Consider the following 15,402-nt stretch of genomic DNA (forward strand, 5'->3'; position numbering starts at 1 on the left):
AAAGAATAGCCTTTTTTATATAAATAATAATTAACTTAATATATAAAATATTAAATACTTATTAAAAAATATAATAACATTTAACCTTATTAATAAATTAATAAGCTTTTATTAAAACTTATTTATAAATAATTCTCATTACTTATATTATTCCTTAAAACTTAATAAATATAAAGTTTATATTAATATTATAAAGAATTTAATTAAAAAGGCTAAAATAAGTATTAATTTAATACTTATAAAGTGCTTCCTATATATCTTTAATTAAAAGTAACTTAAGAAACTAAGTTATTTAAAATATTATTATTAAATTAATAATATAAAAGATAGGCTTATTTTTAAAAAAATATATAATATTAATAATAATCTTATAATTAAAGTTATAATTATCTTTTAAAGTAAACTTAAATCTTTATAAAGCAAAATTATAAAGCTAATAATAATAGCAAAACTTTATAATAATCTTTAAAGTTTTTACCTTTATATTATATTTAATGTTTTTTAATAAATAATTAAAACATTTAATTAATAAATATTTAAAACATTAATGCAATTAATGTAATTTCTTTTTTATAAAGAATATAATAAGGGTATATAAAAAATATTATAGGTATTTTTACTTTTAAGTAATTAAAAATATTTTTTTAAAGCCATTTAATTATCATTAAATTAATTTATTTATTATATTTTTATTATAAGCTAGCTTTAAGTTGTCTGCCGTAAGGTATTTAAATAAGGTTTATATTTAAAGTATAAAGAAAAAGGTTTACTTTTTATTTATATTTATATTAAAGCTTATTTTTATAAGATTAAAGCCCATTAATTAATTATAATAAGTAAAGCTTAAATTATAATATATTTTTCTTTTTTAAGTTTTTATAACAAGCCTTAAAAAATAGCTATATAATAAAAAATAAAGGATATTATAATTTAATTATAAATTAAATATTACTCTTTACTTAACTATTTAATTATATTTTAATGCCTTTTAATTATATTAAAGGCTTAGCTTATTATTTATAATTAATATACCTTAGCCCTTATAATTTAATATATTAGCTAAAGCAAGCTAATAAGAAATAATTATTTAAGTATAAGCTAGCAATTAAATTAATGGCATTTTTATAATCCTTTAATATAAGCCTTTTATATAAGCTTTTTTACTTAAAATCTTAAAATTATAGATTTATTATATAATTTATAATTAATTAGCGCTTAATTATAAGTAATTTGCTTTATTAATGGAAATTTTCTAAATTTTAAGTATTTTTATAACGTTAAATTAGCTAATATATAATTAATTTACTTTAAGCTTAAGCTAATGCTAAGCTAGCATTACTTTTAAGCCTTACTTTATAAAAAAAATTTTATACCCCCTTAAATAAACTTTTTTTCCTTATTAACCTTAATTAATAAAAGCTATATCTTTATTTTTTTATAATAATTAAGATAATTATGCTTATAATAGCTAAGTTAGCTATATATAAAATACTTAACTTTACTTATTAAAATTACTATAATATTAATATTTATTACTTTATTATTTTAAGGTTAAGTATTATTCTTCCTTATTAAAATGCTAAAAATACCCTTATATTACTGCAAAATAAAATAAAAAGCCTTAAATATATTTAGCTACTTTTTATAATTAAGCTAAGCTTTTATTATAAAGGTTAAATTATTAATTATTAATAATATTTTATACTTATTTAATTAACTTTAAGCTTTTATTATATAAGCTAATTAATTAAATTAAGTAAAAAATTTTATTATTTTCTTTTTATAATATTATTATAATATAATTAAGCTAAGCTTAGCATGCCTTTACTTAAAAGAATTTCTAAGTATAAGGCAAACCTTTTTTAAAAAGCTTTTTAGCTATTTCTTAAATATATTTATAAAATTAATATAAAGTAAAAATTAATTATAAAAAGCTTTTAATTAATTAAATATATAAAAAAATTAAGTCCTTTTAATATTAATTACTTCTTTATTTATTATAAATTTAATCTTTATTTTTATTAATTAAGTTATTAAATATTTTTAAGATAAAAGTTTCTTTAAATAAGAAAAAGCTTAATAAGCTATTATTATTCTTTTTAAGTTTTATTATATTAAGTTTTATATAATTATATTATAAGTTTATAATATAAAAGAACTTTAAATATATATTATAAGTTAACCTTAGGTTATTTATTATAAGGTATTTAAATAAGGTTTATATTTAAAGTATAAAGGAAAAGGTTTATTCCTTATTTATATTTATGCTAAAGCCTATTTTTATAAAGTTAAAGCTTATTAATTAATTATAATAAGCAAAGCTTAAACCATAATAATTTTATAAATAAATATATAGCTTATTTATATTATTTATATAAAGTAAAAAAAGGGTATATTTTTTAATAATATAAAAGGTAATTAAATTAATTATAGCCTTTATTATTACCATTTTTAAAAATAAAGCTTATAATTCCTTGCTAAATTTAATAAACGCTTCTTTTATTTATAAAGTATTAAGTTAAATAAAAGGGTTTTTACATTAAAAAGCAAAATATTATTTATATTTTATTATAAAAAAGATTGCAATACTTATATTAAAAATAATGCTTTAAAATTAAATATAAATATATTTCTTAATTAAGGTAAATTAAGAAATAAAAATAAATATTATATTTTCTTTATCTTTATTAATATTATCTTTTTTAATAATTATATTTTTTAAAAAGAAATTATAAAGAAAGGCATTATTTATAATAATTTAATAATATATTATATTATTTTTATAATTATTTTCTTTTTTATTAAAGGTAATTTCTATATTAAGTTTCTTATATTTAATAAGGAATGCAACATAATTAATATTAATAGCTTTATAATTAACATATTTTATTTATGCAAGGTATTAATTATTATATTATTAATATTTTATTAATAAGTAATTTAAAGATTAATAATTAATTTTATTATAAATATAATATTTCTTATCTTTTAAAATATTTTATTAATTATTATAATAAAAGTTATATTAAAAATAAAAGCTATTATTATTAAAGTTACTTTAATTAAAATTACCTTAATTAAAGTTATTATAGCTAAAGCCTTTTTAACTATATTTATTATAGCTTAATAACTTATTATTTTAATATTAATAATTAATATAATATACTTTATTTTCCTTATTATTAATACTTTAATTATCTTTAATATAATATTAATTAATATTATATTAAACATTAAGTTTAAATAAAGATCTTAATCTTAAAAATAATACTTTATATAAATACTTAAAATTAAAAAGTATATATTATAATTTTAATATACTTATATAAGTATAAATAATTATTATTTATAAAAAGTTATCCTTTTAATAAAATGCATTAAGTACTTATTAATATAATTATAATTTATTAAACATTATAATAAGAACCTTTTAAAGGTACTTATTAATATTCTTTAAGTTAATATGCATTTCATTAAATATAATTAAGGTTTAATTATAAAAGTATTATTAATAATTAACTTTTATATTAAAGTAAGCTTTAAGCTTTAAGTATATATTATAAATAAAGAACCTTATATTAATATAATAAATATAATAAATCTTAGCATAATCTTTAAAAATTAAGAGAAATACTGCGTAAAATTATTTAAGTTTAATATTTATTATTTAATAAACATTAAGAAAAATTCTTATTTTATTATTTAGCAAATTATATAATTTACCACCTTAATTTTTATTTTTATCCCATATCTTACTAAATTATATATTATTATTAACATTAAAAAAATTATTTATTATTTCCTAAGAAAGTAAATCTTAATATAAATTATATAATTATAAAGACTTTAATATTATAATAAATAATAATGCTAAATATAAAGTCTTTATTAACTCCTTAAGAAAAATGCTTATAAATTATCCCTTAAATTATAAAGTTTTTAAGTATTTTAATAAACTTAATTTTTATTAAAATAATATCTCTTAATATTTTAAGGAAACCCTTATATTTAATTAATTAAGGATTTCTTTTTTATAAGATAATAATTATAATACTTATTATAAAAAAGTTAATTAAATAAAGTTTTACCTTAATTTTATAAATAATTAAAAATAAAGAAGTTATAATTTTTAAGATTTTTTATTATCTTTAATAAAAGGAATTAATTACTTTAAGTTTTAATAAAAAAAAGCAAAAGCTATAAATAGCAAAATTACATTAATAGTTAAGACTTTTTAAATCTCTTAAATAATAAATATTTCTTAAATATTTACTATCTTTAGTTTTTAAAATTAAAGCTATTAAATATAAAACTTAAAAAGTTTATATATATTAATTACTTTATATAATTCCTTTTCTTATTATAAAGAATACTTATTATATATAAGTAATACTTTTAAATTAATATATTGCTTATTAATGCTTCCTTTAATATTAATTCCTCTTTCCTAAAGGAATTTCTTAAAGTTTTAAATAATAATTAACTTCTTAAATATTATTATATCCCAAAAAGTAAAGTCTTTTATAAAGCATTAAAGTAAATTATTATTTATATCTTAATATTTTATTATTTCCTTTATAAACTTAAAAATAGCAGCATTTACTTAATTAATTATATTATTTACTTTTATTATTAATTTATCTTAATAATTAAGATTAACTTATTAACTTTAAAACCTTTTATTAAGGTTAAAGAATAACTAAAGTTCTTATATAAAAGCATTATTAATATTTAAGGGTATTTCCTTAGCATTACTATTAAATTTAGCCATCTTATTAAGCCATTAAAATATTTAAGTAATTTATATATAAAGGAAAAAGAAAGAAGATAACTAAAGGGATGTAATAAAGTTATTTTAAAGCGTAAAAAGAAAGTATTAATTATATAATAAAAGAGTATTTATTAAAGAGTATTTATTAAAAAATATTTATTAACTTAAGTAAATATAAGTTATTATTTATATTAAAATAAAGTAATTATAAATACTTTTAACATTAATTATATAATAAAATGCATTATATAATTAATAAATCTAAGGTATTATTAAAAACTTATTAATTAATAAGTTAAATCTTTATAATAAAAAGGTTAAGGCATTATTAATCTCTTTTTATTAATTTTAATTATAATATAGTTATTAGCATTTAATTAAATAAGGTTTTATTATTAATAATTACTTATCTTTATAATATTAATATTAATTATTTAACGTAAATATTGCAACTTAATTATAATAATTCTCATTATTAATAATTGTTATTTAATTAATAGTAATATAAATTTATTACTTACTTACCTTGCTATTTATAACTACTCATAAGCAATTATTAATTAATATTAGCTAAGTTAATATATATTAATTAATAACAAATTAGTTATATTTAAATCAGCTATATAAAAGGAAGGAGGGTTGCGGTTATAAGCTGCAAAACGTTTTTTTAGCTATAAATTATTTAAGGGTGGTCACGTGCTGCCGCACGTAACCCTTGCCTGCCAGTGCTTTAATGCTAATTACCTATAATGCCTATTACTTATAATGCTTATCATGCCCAGTGCTGCTATCCCCTTATGGCACATTTATAATTATAAGTAATAAAATAATATATATAATAAGTATATTATAATAATAATATAATATTAAGAAGAAAGAATTGCAAAGGGAAATGTAATTATAAGGAAGTTATTTTAAGTAATAATAATAAATATAATATAAGGGTAATAGCTGTAATAAATAATGTTAATATATTAATAAAGGTGCATTATAACTTAAAGCTAATAATATATATAACTTATGCATAATTGCAATATATTAATAAAGGATTATATATATAATAATAACGTTATTATATTATAATAACTTATAATATATATAATATATATTTTATATTATATTATATTAAACATAATATATAAATATAATTAATATAAAAATAAAATAAATAATTATATTATAATTTAAGCTTTGCTTATTATAATTAATTAATAGGCTTTAACTTTATAAAAATAGGTTTTAATATAAATATAAATAAGGAATAAACCTTTTCCTTTATATTTTAAATATAAACTTTATTTAAATATCTTATAATAAATAACTTAAAGCTAGCTTATAATATATATATTTAAAGTTTTTTTTTTATATTATAAACTTATAATATAATTATATAAAATTTAATATAATAAAACTTAAAAAGAATAATAATAGCTTATTAAGCCCTTTCTTATTTAAAGAAATTCTTATTTTAAGAATATTTAATAACTTAATTAATAAAAATAAGGGCTAAGTTTATAATAAATAAGAAAGTAATTAATATTAAAGGAATTTAATTCTTTTATATATTTAATTAATTAAAAACTTTTTATAATTAATTTTTATTTTATATTAATTTTATAAAGATATTTAAAGGGTAGCTAAAAAGCTTCTTAAAAAAGGTTTGCTTTATACTTAAGAACCTTTTTAAGTAAAGGTATATTAAGCTTAGCTTAATTATATTATAATAGCGTTATAAAAAGGGGATAATAAAATTTCTTATTTAATTTAATTAATTAGCTTATATAATAAAGGCTTAAAGTTAATTAAATAAATATAAAATATTATTAATAATTAATAACTTAACCTTTATAATAAAAGCTTAGCTTAATTATAAAAAGTAATTAAATATATTTAAGGCCTTTTATTTTACCTTATAATAATATAAGGATGTTTTTAACGCTGCAATAAGAAAGGATAATACTTAACTGTGGCAGCCGCTATGGGGGCAATGCATTGCAGGCATTGCCAGCAGGGCGCATGGGCCTTACGGGTTACGTGCTAATTAAATAAGGCATGCAGTGCCCTTAAATAGCCCCTGCTAGGAACCTTTAAATTAAAGCTAATTAAACCTTATACCTACTATTTAATTATACCTTAAAATAATTATTATAAGTGGTAATTATAACTTTATATTATAAAAAGAATTTTTCTTAATTATTTAATGCTTTTTTAATATAAAGAATATAATATATAAGCAATTAAATTATAAGAATAAGATTAAAATTAACTAATATTATTAAATTCCTAAGAATAAATTAATTTAAGTAAAGCTTTATTATAATATTAATCTTACTTTATAATATAATTATTAATTTATAAATATAACTTTAATTATTATTAATAATAATTTTTAATTACATTATAATAAGTAATATACCTGCTTAAGATTTTTCTTAAAATAATGCAATTATATACTATGCTTACTTAAAATAGCATATTATAATACCCCTTTACTTTATAACTATTTATATAAATAAAATAAGTCTTAACTAAGTAATAATTTCTTTTATAGCTAAGTAATTATAATAGCTATCCTTATAATACTATTTTAATCCTAAATAATTTGCTTATTATAAATATTATAAGTTACTTTAACTATTTTATGCCCATTTAAAAAGTTAAAGCTATTTACCTTATATTATTTTATTATTTAATTTTATTATTTACGCTTCTTTTTTATAGTATTTAACGATTATTTTAACTTATAGCCTTATACCCATTAAAACCCCTTTTACCTTAAAAGAAGAACTTATAATAATTTACTTAAAGCCTTATAACTTAATTAAGCCTACTTAAGCATTATATATTTAGCAGCATAAAACCCTTTAATGCTTTCTTAAGTAAAAACTTATTTTAATTAAAGAACTTATTAATTAGCATAGCTAAAAGCAAAGTTAGCAATCCTTTTATGCATAAAAGTGTAATTATAAAAGCTAAATGCTTATTTTTATTAAAAAAGCTATAATCCTTTTTAAATAATAATATATTTAAGAAGTATATTTATTATGTTAAAAAAAAGTTTAATAAGTTAAAGGCAAGGGCTATTAAAACTTAATAAATTAATAATTAAGCTTTAATAATAATGCAAAAAGCTAATAATAAAATAAATTATATAAATAAAATGCTAAAAATATTAATTAATAATTTAAGTTTAAATGCTAATAAAGTTAAGCATGTTTTAAATTTATACTTTAAAATAAGCAACGTTAAAAATAATAATTTATCCTTAAAAACGCAATCCTTATATAATTATAAAGATTCTTTAAAAAGAGATAATAAAGGCGATAAAGAGAATAGCGAATAAAGAAAAGGTAGTAATAATAAAGGCTAAGAAAAAAAAGCTTTAAAAAGCAACCTTAATAGCTTAGATTTAAATAACTTTAATAATTTTAATAATAATAATATTAATTAATGCTAACCATTACTTAATAAGAATTTAAATCCAAACCCTTATAATTAGCGTTATAATACTTCCTTTTTAATAAAGATTAAATTTACTTCTTTTTCTTTAATAAAGCTTAAGAAAAAGGAAATTAAAGTTTTTAATTTAAAATATAATAACCTTAATAATATTAATATAATTATAATTAATAAAAACTTAATCTTTATAAATATTTAAAGCTTTATTAATTGCTTAAACTTCTTTTTAAATTTAAATAACTTAAGTAATATTAAGAAAAAAATTATATAAATATTTTCTACCTTACTTTAAAAAGCAATAATTTATTAATAAAATAGCGAAATAATTAAATTAACTTATCTTAAGCTTTATATAAAAAGATATGCTAAAGTTATAAATATATTAGCTTAACGTTTCTTAATAAAGCTAACTTAAGCTATTTATAAATTTTATAAGGATTTCTTAATATTATAAAATATTACTAAAAATAAATTTATTCTTTAAAAGTTTATTTAAAAGAACTTATAATATGCTTAAGCCATAAATATCCTTAATTAAGAAAACATTAACTAAAAAAAAGTTATTAATAATATTTAAAATAAAATAGATAAGCAAATTTAATTATACTTTAAACTTCCTTATAAATATAAATTATTAAAAAAGTATATAAAAATATTAAAGAAATAAAAAGTATTTTAATTAATATAGCTAATTAACACTACCTTAAGTATTATAAAAAGGTAAAAGCTAAATGCTAAGTTAATTAATTACCTATACATTACTATAACTTACAAAGCATTAAAAACAAACTCACACGATTTTAATATAATAACTTTAATAATTACCAACGCTAAAATAATTGCTATAATTATAAGTAAACTTCCTTTTAATATAACTTCTCTTAATTACCCTCTTGCTATAATAATTATAATTAATTACATAATAATAATTATTATTATTTTAATTACTATAATTATAATAATTATAATAATAAGAAATATAAAAATAATAAGTTTAAGGATAATTATAAGGGCGCTAAAAAGGAATAAAATTAATTATTAAGCCTTAATAATAAAAAAAAGCATATAATATAATTAATAATAATAAGCAAATTAACTATAAAAAGCTACATACTTTATTACCCTTTCCTTTACTTAAGTATATATATTAAATAAATAGCCCTTAAAATACCTTATTAATATTCCTTTCTTTAAGATCCTTAAGCCTTAATTATTACTTATTTATTAACATTATTATAAAAAAGAATAATAAAACCTATAACTTTTATAATTACATATTTAACTCTTAAAATTAAATATTTAAGTACTTAAGTAAGTATATTAAATAAGATAAATATATTAAGGCTAGCTATAATTATTTTAACCCTAGCTAATTAATAAAAGCTTTTTATATTTATATAATTTTTATTTAATATATTAAAAATAGCATTATTAAAAAAGTTTAGCCTTAGCTAATAAAAAATACTTTTATTAAAGATTATACTTATTTATAAATTAATATTTAAGCTAGGTTTAATAGCTTAAATTTTTAAATATATATTAATATAAGTATAAATTATAACTTAATAAATTATAAGTTTTTATAATACTTTAATAATATAATTATTATTAAGCATAATACTTATATTATTAATAATATTAGCAAGGATTTTATTAAATTAACTAAGCTTGCATAATAATTATTCTTAACTTATAAATATTAAGCTAATAGCAGCCTTAATTTTCTTTATTAAATTATTATAGCTTAAGTTATTAATAACCTATTTATAAGTGCATTGCTTAATAATAGCTAGCTTTATCCTTAATAAGCTAATATTTAATACTTTAATAATATTATTATATACTTAAAATAATATAACTTTATTATTTTATTTATTATTAAAAAGTAAGCACTTAACTTAATAATGCATAAGGTTATCTTAAAGGAAGCTTATATTTTTAAGCTTAAATAATTTGCTTAAGTATTAATATAATATATTAACCTATTAATAAAACATTCCTTTATATTTATTTTTACTTACCTATTAATAATAAATATATTAATAAACTTAAAAAGCCCTTACTTAGTAATTCTATATAATAATATTAATATAGCGGTTAAAGTTAATTATTATGCATAATTAAGCATTATTTATAAATATAAGGATTTAACTTACTTTATAGCTTTATTTATAAAAGTGATTAAAGCATTAAGAATAATAATAATTATTAACATTATTACTTTAATTACTATATTTATTATAAATTTTGCTATTAAGGATATATAGCCCAACTTAACTTTAAGTTTAATGCTTTTAAAGAATTAATTAGCTATAAATTATAAGTTTAATATCTTGCTTAATTTAATTTAAGTAGCTAAGAGCGAAAATATTAATATTAAGCCTTTAAATACCTTCTTTAATAAGGCATTATCCGCTATGCCCTTTTTTAATATAGTTTATTATATTATTAAAAGCAAGGGTTTTGCTAAGAATCTTAACTTAAGTTCCCTTATAAAGAATATTAATAAGGTAAATTATAGTTATTTAATGCCGCTTTATAATTTTATAAGCCTTAAAGTGCTTAATAATATTATAAGTCTTATTACTAAGGATAATATTTATATTTATATTATGGATTTAGAAAAGGCTTAGTAATTTTAAAAAATAATTAAGAAGTTTCTTAATATATAAAAATATAAGGCCCTTATTAATATGCTTAAGGAATAAATAATAAAAGTATTTTTATTTAATAATTAATAATATGCTAAGCTTAATTATTTATATTACTTAATGGCTTAATAAAATAAAAAGTTTATTAATTAAGTTTATAATGGTTTTTAAAAAGGTAAGTAATTAAACTTTATTAATAATATTTATCCTTTTACTATACTTATTTTTATAATTTAATATAATATTTATAATATTAAAAAGAGATAAATAATTATTAATCTTTAACTTTTTAATAAATAAGCAGTTTTTAATAACTATTTATTATTACTTTAAAAAAACATTATTAAATTTATTCATAATAAGTTATATATTATTATTATTAATATTATTACTTTCTTTTTTTAATTTTTAATTTACTTAACTTATTAAAATTACTTTATAATTATAAGTTATTATAATTTAAAACGCTTTTAAGTAATCTTAATAGGATTTTAAAATTTACTTATTTATATATAATGTTTTATAAATTACTTACTTTATAAGCATTATAATTTTTACTATGTTTTTATTAATAATATTATAATTTTCTTTAATATATATAAGGAGCATATTACTTATTTTAAGTAAATATTAATATTATTTAATTAACATAGCGTTTTTCTTTTTTTAATAAAGTTATATATTAATTACTCTTTTATAAAGCTGCTTAGTTTTTATATTAATGCTTTTAAATAAATAATAATTAAAAAGAAGATTAAAGCCTTTTAAAAGCTTAAATTTCTAGCATTGCTTAAGAATTTTAAAATATACCTTAGCATTATTAATTTTTTTTATATAATAATTTTATATTATACCTAAATATTTAAGTCATTATAATAATATAAGGTAGCTTTATTAATTAAGGGTTATTAAATAAAATAGGTTATTATTAATAATAAAGGTAAGCATTAAATATATATTTGCTGCATTTATTATAAGCTAATGCTTAAGGAAGTTAAGAGCTTTAAAACTTTTTAAATCTTTATTTATTAAAAAATATAAATCTTTTATATAAATTCTTATAAAAAATTATTTTTATAAGTAAATAATTACTTATAGCATAGCTTTAATATAATAGCCTTTTAACTTAAAAAAATTTTATATAAGAATTAAGTAAATATATTTTAATATAAGTAATTCTACTTATTATCTTTTTTAGCCGCTATTTTATTAAAGCTAAAGCTAATTATAAACCTTTAAAGCAAAAAGTTACTTATTTAATATAAGTAATAAAGTAATTATATATAATAATTTTATTTAATTATTATAAGCCTTTAATTATTTTAATAAATTATAATGCTATTAAGAATATTTTAAATAGCACTTATTTAAGTATTTTTTTAATTAATTGCATTAATTACTGCCTTATTAACGCTTTAATTTATTTAGCGAAATATTAATTTAATATTTATTATATAACGGGTTAGCTAAATTTCATTCTTAATGCTTTATTATAATTAATAACAAAGGATAATAAGGTAATTAAATAATAAAAAGGCCTTAATATATTAAATACTATTCTTAATAACTTATAAGCTTATAATTATTAAAGTAATGAAAAGGATAACTTAATTTTATTCTTCTTAAAAGCTATTATATCTTTATAAATATATATTTACTTTATAAAGGCTTATAAAGCCTTATTTACTTATAGCAAGATTATTAAGGCATTATGCACACTAAATATTATAAGATATAAACCTATTATATAATGTTATAATAAAGATATTATTTTTACTTTAAAGCCTAACCACTTATTCCGCTTATATAAGTAGCTATTATATAATATAAATAATAATAATAAAAAGCAATTAATAATTTTATAAGCATTAATTTAAAAGTTTCTTTACAATATATATAATAATAAGCATTACTTTAAGAAAAATTATATAATAAAAACGCTAAATAATATATACTTCTTAAGGAAGAAATATTATATTATACAGTATATACATTATTATTATTAATATAAAGTATAAAAAAAGAATAATTAAAAGTTAATAAAAAGCCTTTAATTAATTTAAGCTTTATTTAAGCTAATATACATTATCTTTATTAACTTTATTATAAAACTACTAATAATGCTCTTAATAAACACGCCTTAACAGCTAAAGAATTTCAATTCCTTTAACGCTTTAATGCTTATTATATGCAAAACCTTTAAGCAAATACTATTAATTTTAAAGCATATAAAATATATATTAAAATAATAAGGCATAATGCTAAAAAGGCAATTACTTCTTAGTAATTAAGCTTACTTATACACTATTATCTTTAATTAAAATGCTAAATTTACTTTTTAATTTTAAATAAGTTTATAAAAGAATTTTAACACTTAATTACTTATAATTATAGCATATTACTTATAATTTAACGGTACTTTTAAATAAAAAAACCAAGATATAAAAATAGCCATTCATTATTATATAACAAAATACTTAAGTAAATTATAAGTAAATATTTTACCTACTTTATAATAAAATTTAAATAAAGCTTATTAACGTTTAATTAACGTTAATCCTTATAAGTTTTTATTTAAGTTTAAAATCTTATTCCCTTTTAAGCAATTTATTAATATTACTTAAAAGCTATTAAATATTTAATTTATATAAAAGTATTTATAATAAAATGCTTAATTAGCTATAAACATTATAATATTAAAATCCAAGAGATTATATAATGCCGCTTATTATTAAAAGTAATTTAAGGTTAGCAATAAGATATAGCTTTACATAAATAAAGCTTATAAGCCTTTATTTTAATAAAATAATAAGATTTAACCATTATAAAAGGGTTTATTTATTATTATGCATAAGGTATTTTCTTTAGCTTATAAACTTAATTTTAAAATTAATAATTAAGATAAAAATATTTAAGTTTACTTAATAATAAATATATAATATCTTAATTAATATTAAACTAAAGATAATCCTTTTAATTATAAGTTATTAAAATTTAACTTAATATATTATTATATAAAAAATAATAAACTTAATAATAACTTACCTTTAAAGGAATATAAAGTTAAGTAAATATTAAATAAAAAGATTAAGCATTAAGGAAGAAAAAGCATATTAAGATATTTTATATATTAAAAGGGTTAATTAGCATAATATAATCATTAAAAGTTACTTTATAAGTTAGCTAATTATTAAAAATTAATTAATGCATATAAAATTATATATTTAAATATAATAATAATTAAAAATACCTTAAAGAAGCAAAAATAATTATAGCAGCAAAAGGAAATTAATAAAACATTAATATTAATAATTATAATGCCTTTACTTATATAACATTCTTAATAAGTTTAAAATTATTAATAATAAGGATATTATATCTTTTTTAACGCCCAGCACTTATAGCAACTATTATAAGGACAATATATTATAAGCATTACTAGTAAAGCGCATAAGCCTTATAAGTTATATGCTAATTAAATAAGGCATACAGTACCCTTAAATAGCCCCTGCTAAGAACCCTTAAATTAAAGCTAATTAAGCCCCATACTTACTATTTAACTACACCCTAAAGTAACTGCCACATTAACCTTAAAATAATAAAGTAATAAATATTAATATCGCAGTAATTTTAATAAGTAAAGTTAAATATTTTATATATAACTAACTTAGTTATTATAAGTATAATTATTTTAATTATTATAAGAAAATAAGGGTATAGCTTTTATTAATTAAGATTAGCAAGGGGAAGGAATTTATTTAAAGGGGTATAAAAATTTTTCTATAAGGTAAGGCTTAAAAGTAATGCTAGCTTAGCGCCAGCCTAAGCTTAAAGCAAACCAGCTATATGCTAGCTAATTTAATGCCATGAAAATGCTTAAAATTTAAGAAATTCCCATTAATAAAATAAATTACTTATAATTAAGCGCTAATTAATTGCGAATTATATAATAAATTTATAATTTTAAGGTTTTAAGTAAAAAAGCTTATATAAAAGGCTTATATTAAAAGATTATAAAAATGCTATTAATTTAGCCGCTAACTTATGCTTAAATAATTATCTTTTATTAACTTACTTTAATTAATATATTAAATTATAAGGGCTAAAATATATTAATTATAAATAATAAACTAAGCCTTTAACGTAATTAAAAGGCATTAAGATATAATTAAATGGTTAAGTAAAGAGCAATATTTAATTTGCAATTAAATTATAATATCCTTTATTTTTTATTATATAGCTGCCCTTTAAGGCCCGCTATAAAGATTTAAAAAAGGAGGATATATTATAATTTAAGCTTTACTTATTATAATTAATTAATGGGCTTTAGCCTTATAAAAATAGGCTTTAATATAAATATAAATAAGGAGTAAACCTTTTCCTTTATACTTTAAATATAAACCCCATTTAAATATCTTACAACAAATAACCCAAGGCTAGCTTATAATAAATTATTACTTTTAAAATAAATAAATATAACTTTAAAATAAGTGTATAATAAGGGTAAATATATAATTAACA

The sequence above is a fragment of the Diaporthe citri genome (assembly GCF_014595645.1).
Source record: "Diaporthe citri strain NFHF-8-4 chromosome Unknown scaffold_15, whole genome shotgun sequence".
Lineage (NCBI taxonomy): Eukaryota > Fungi > Ascomycota > Sordariomycetes > Diaporthales > Diaporthaceae > Diaporthe > Diaporthe citri.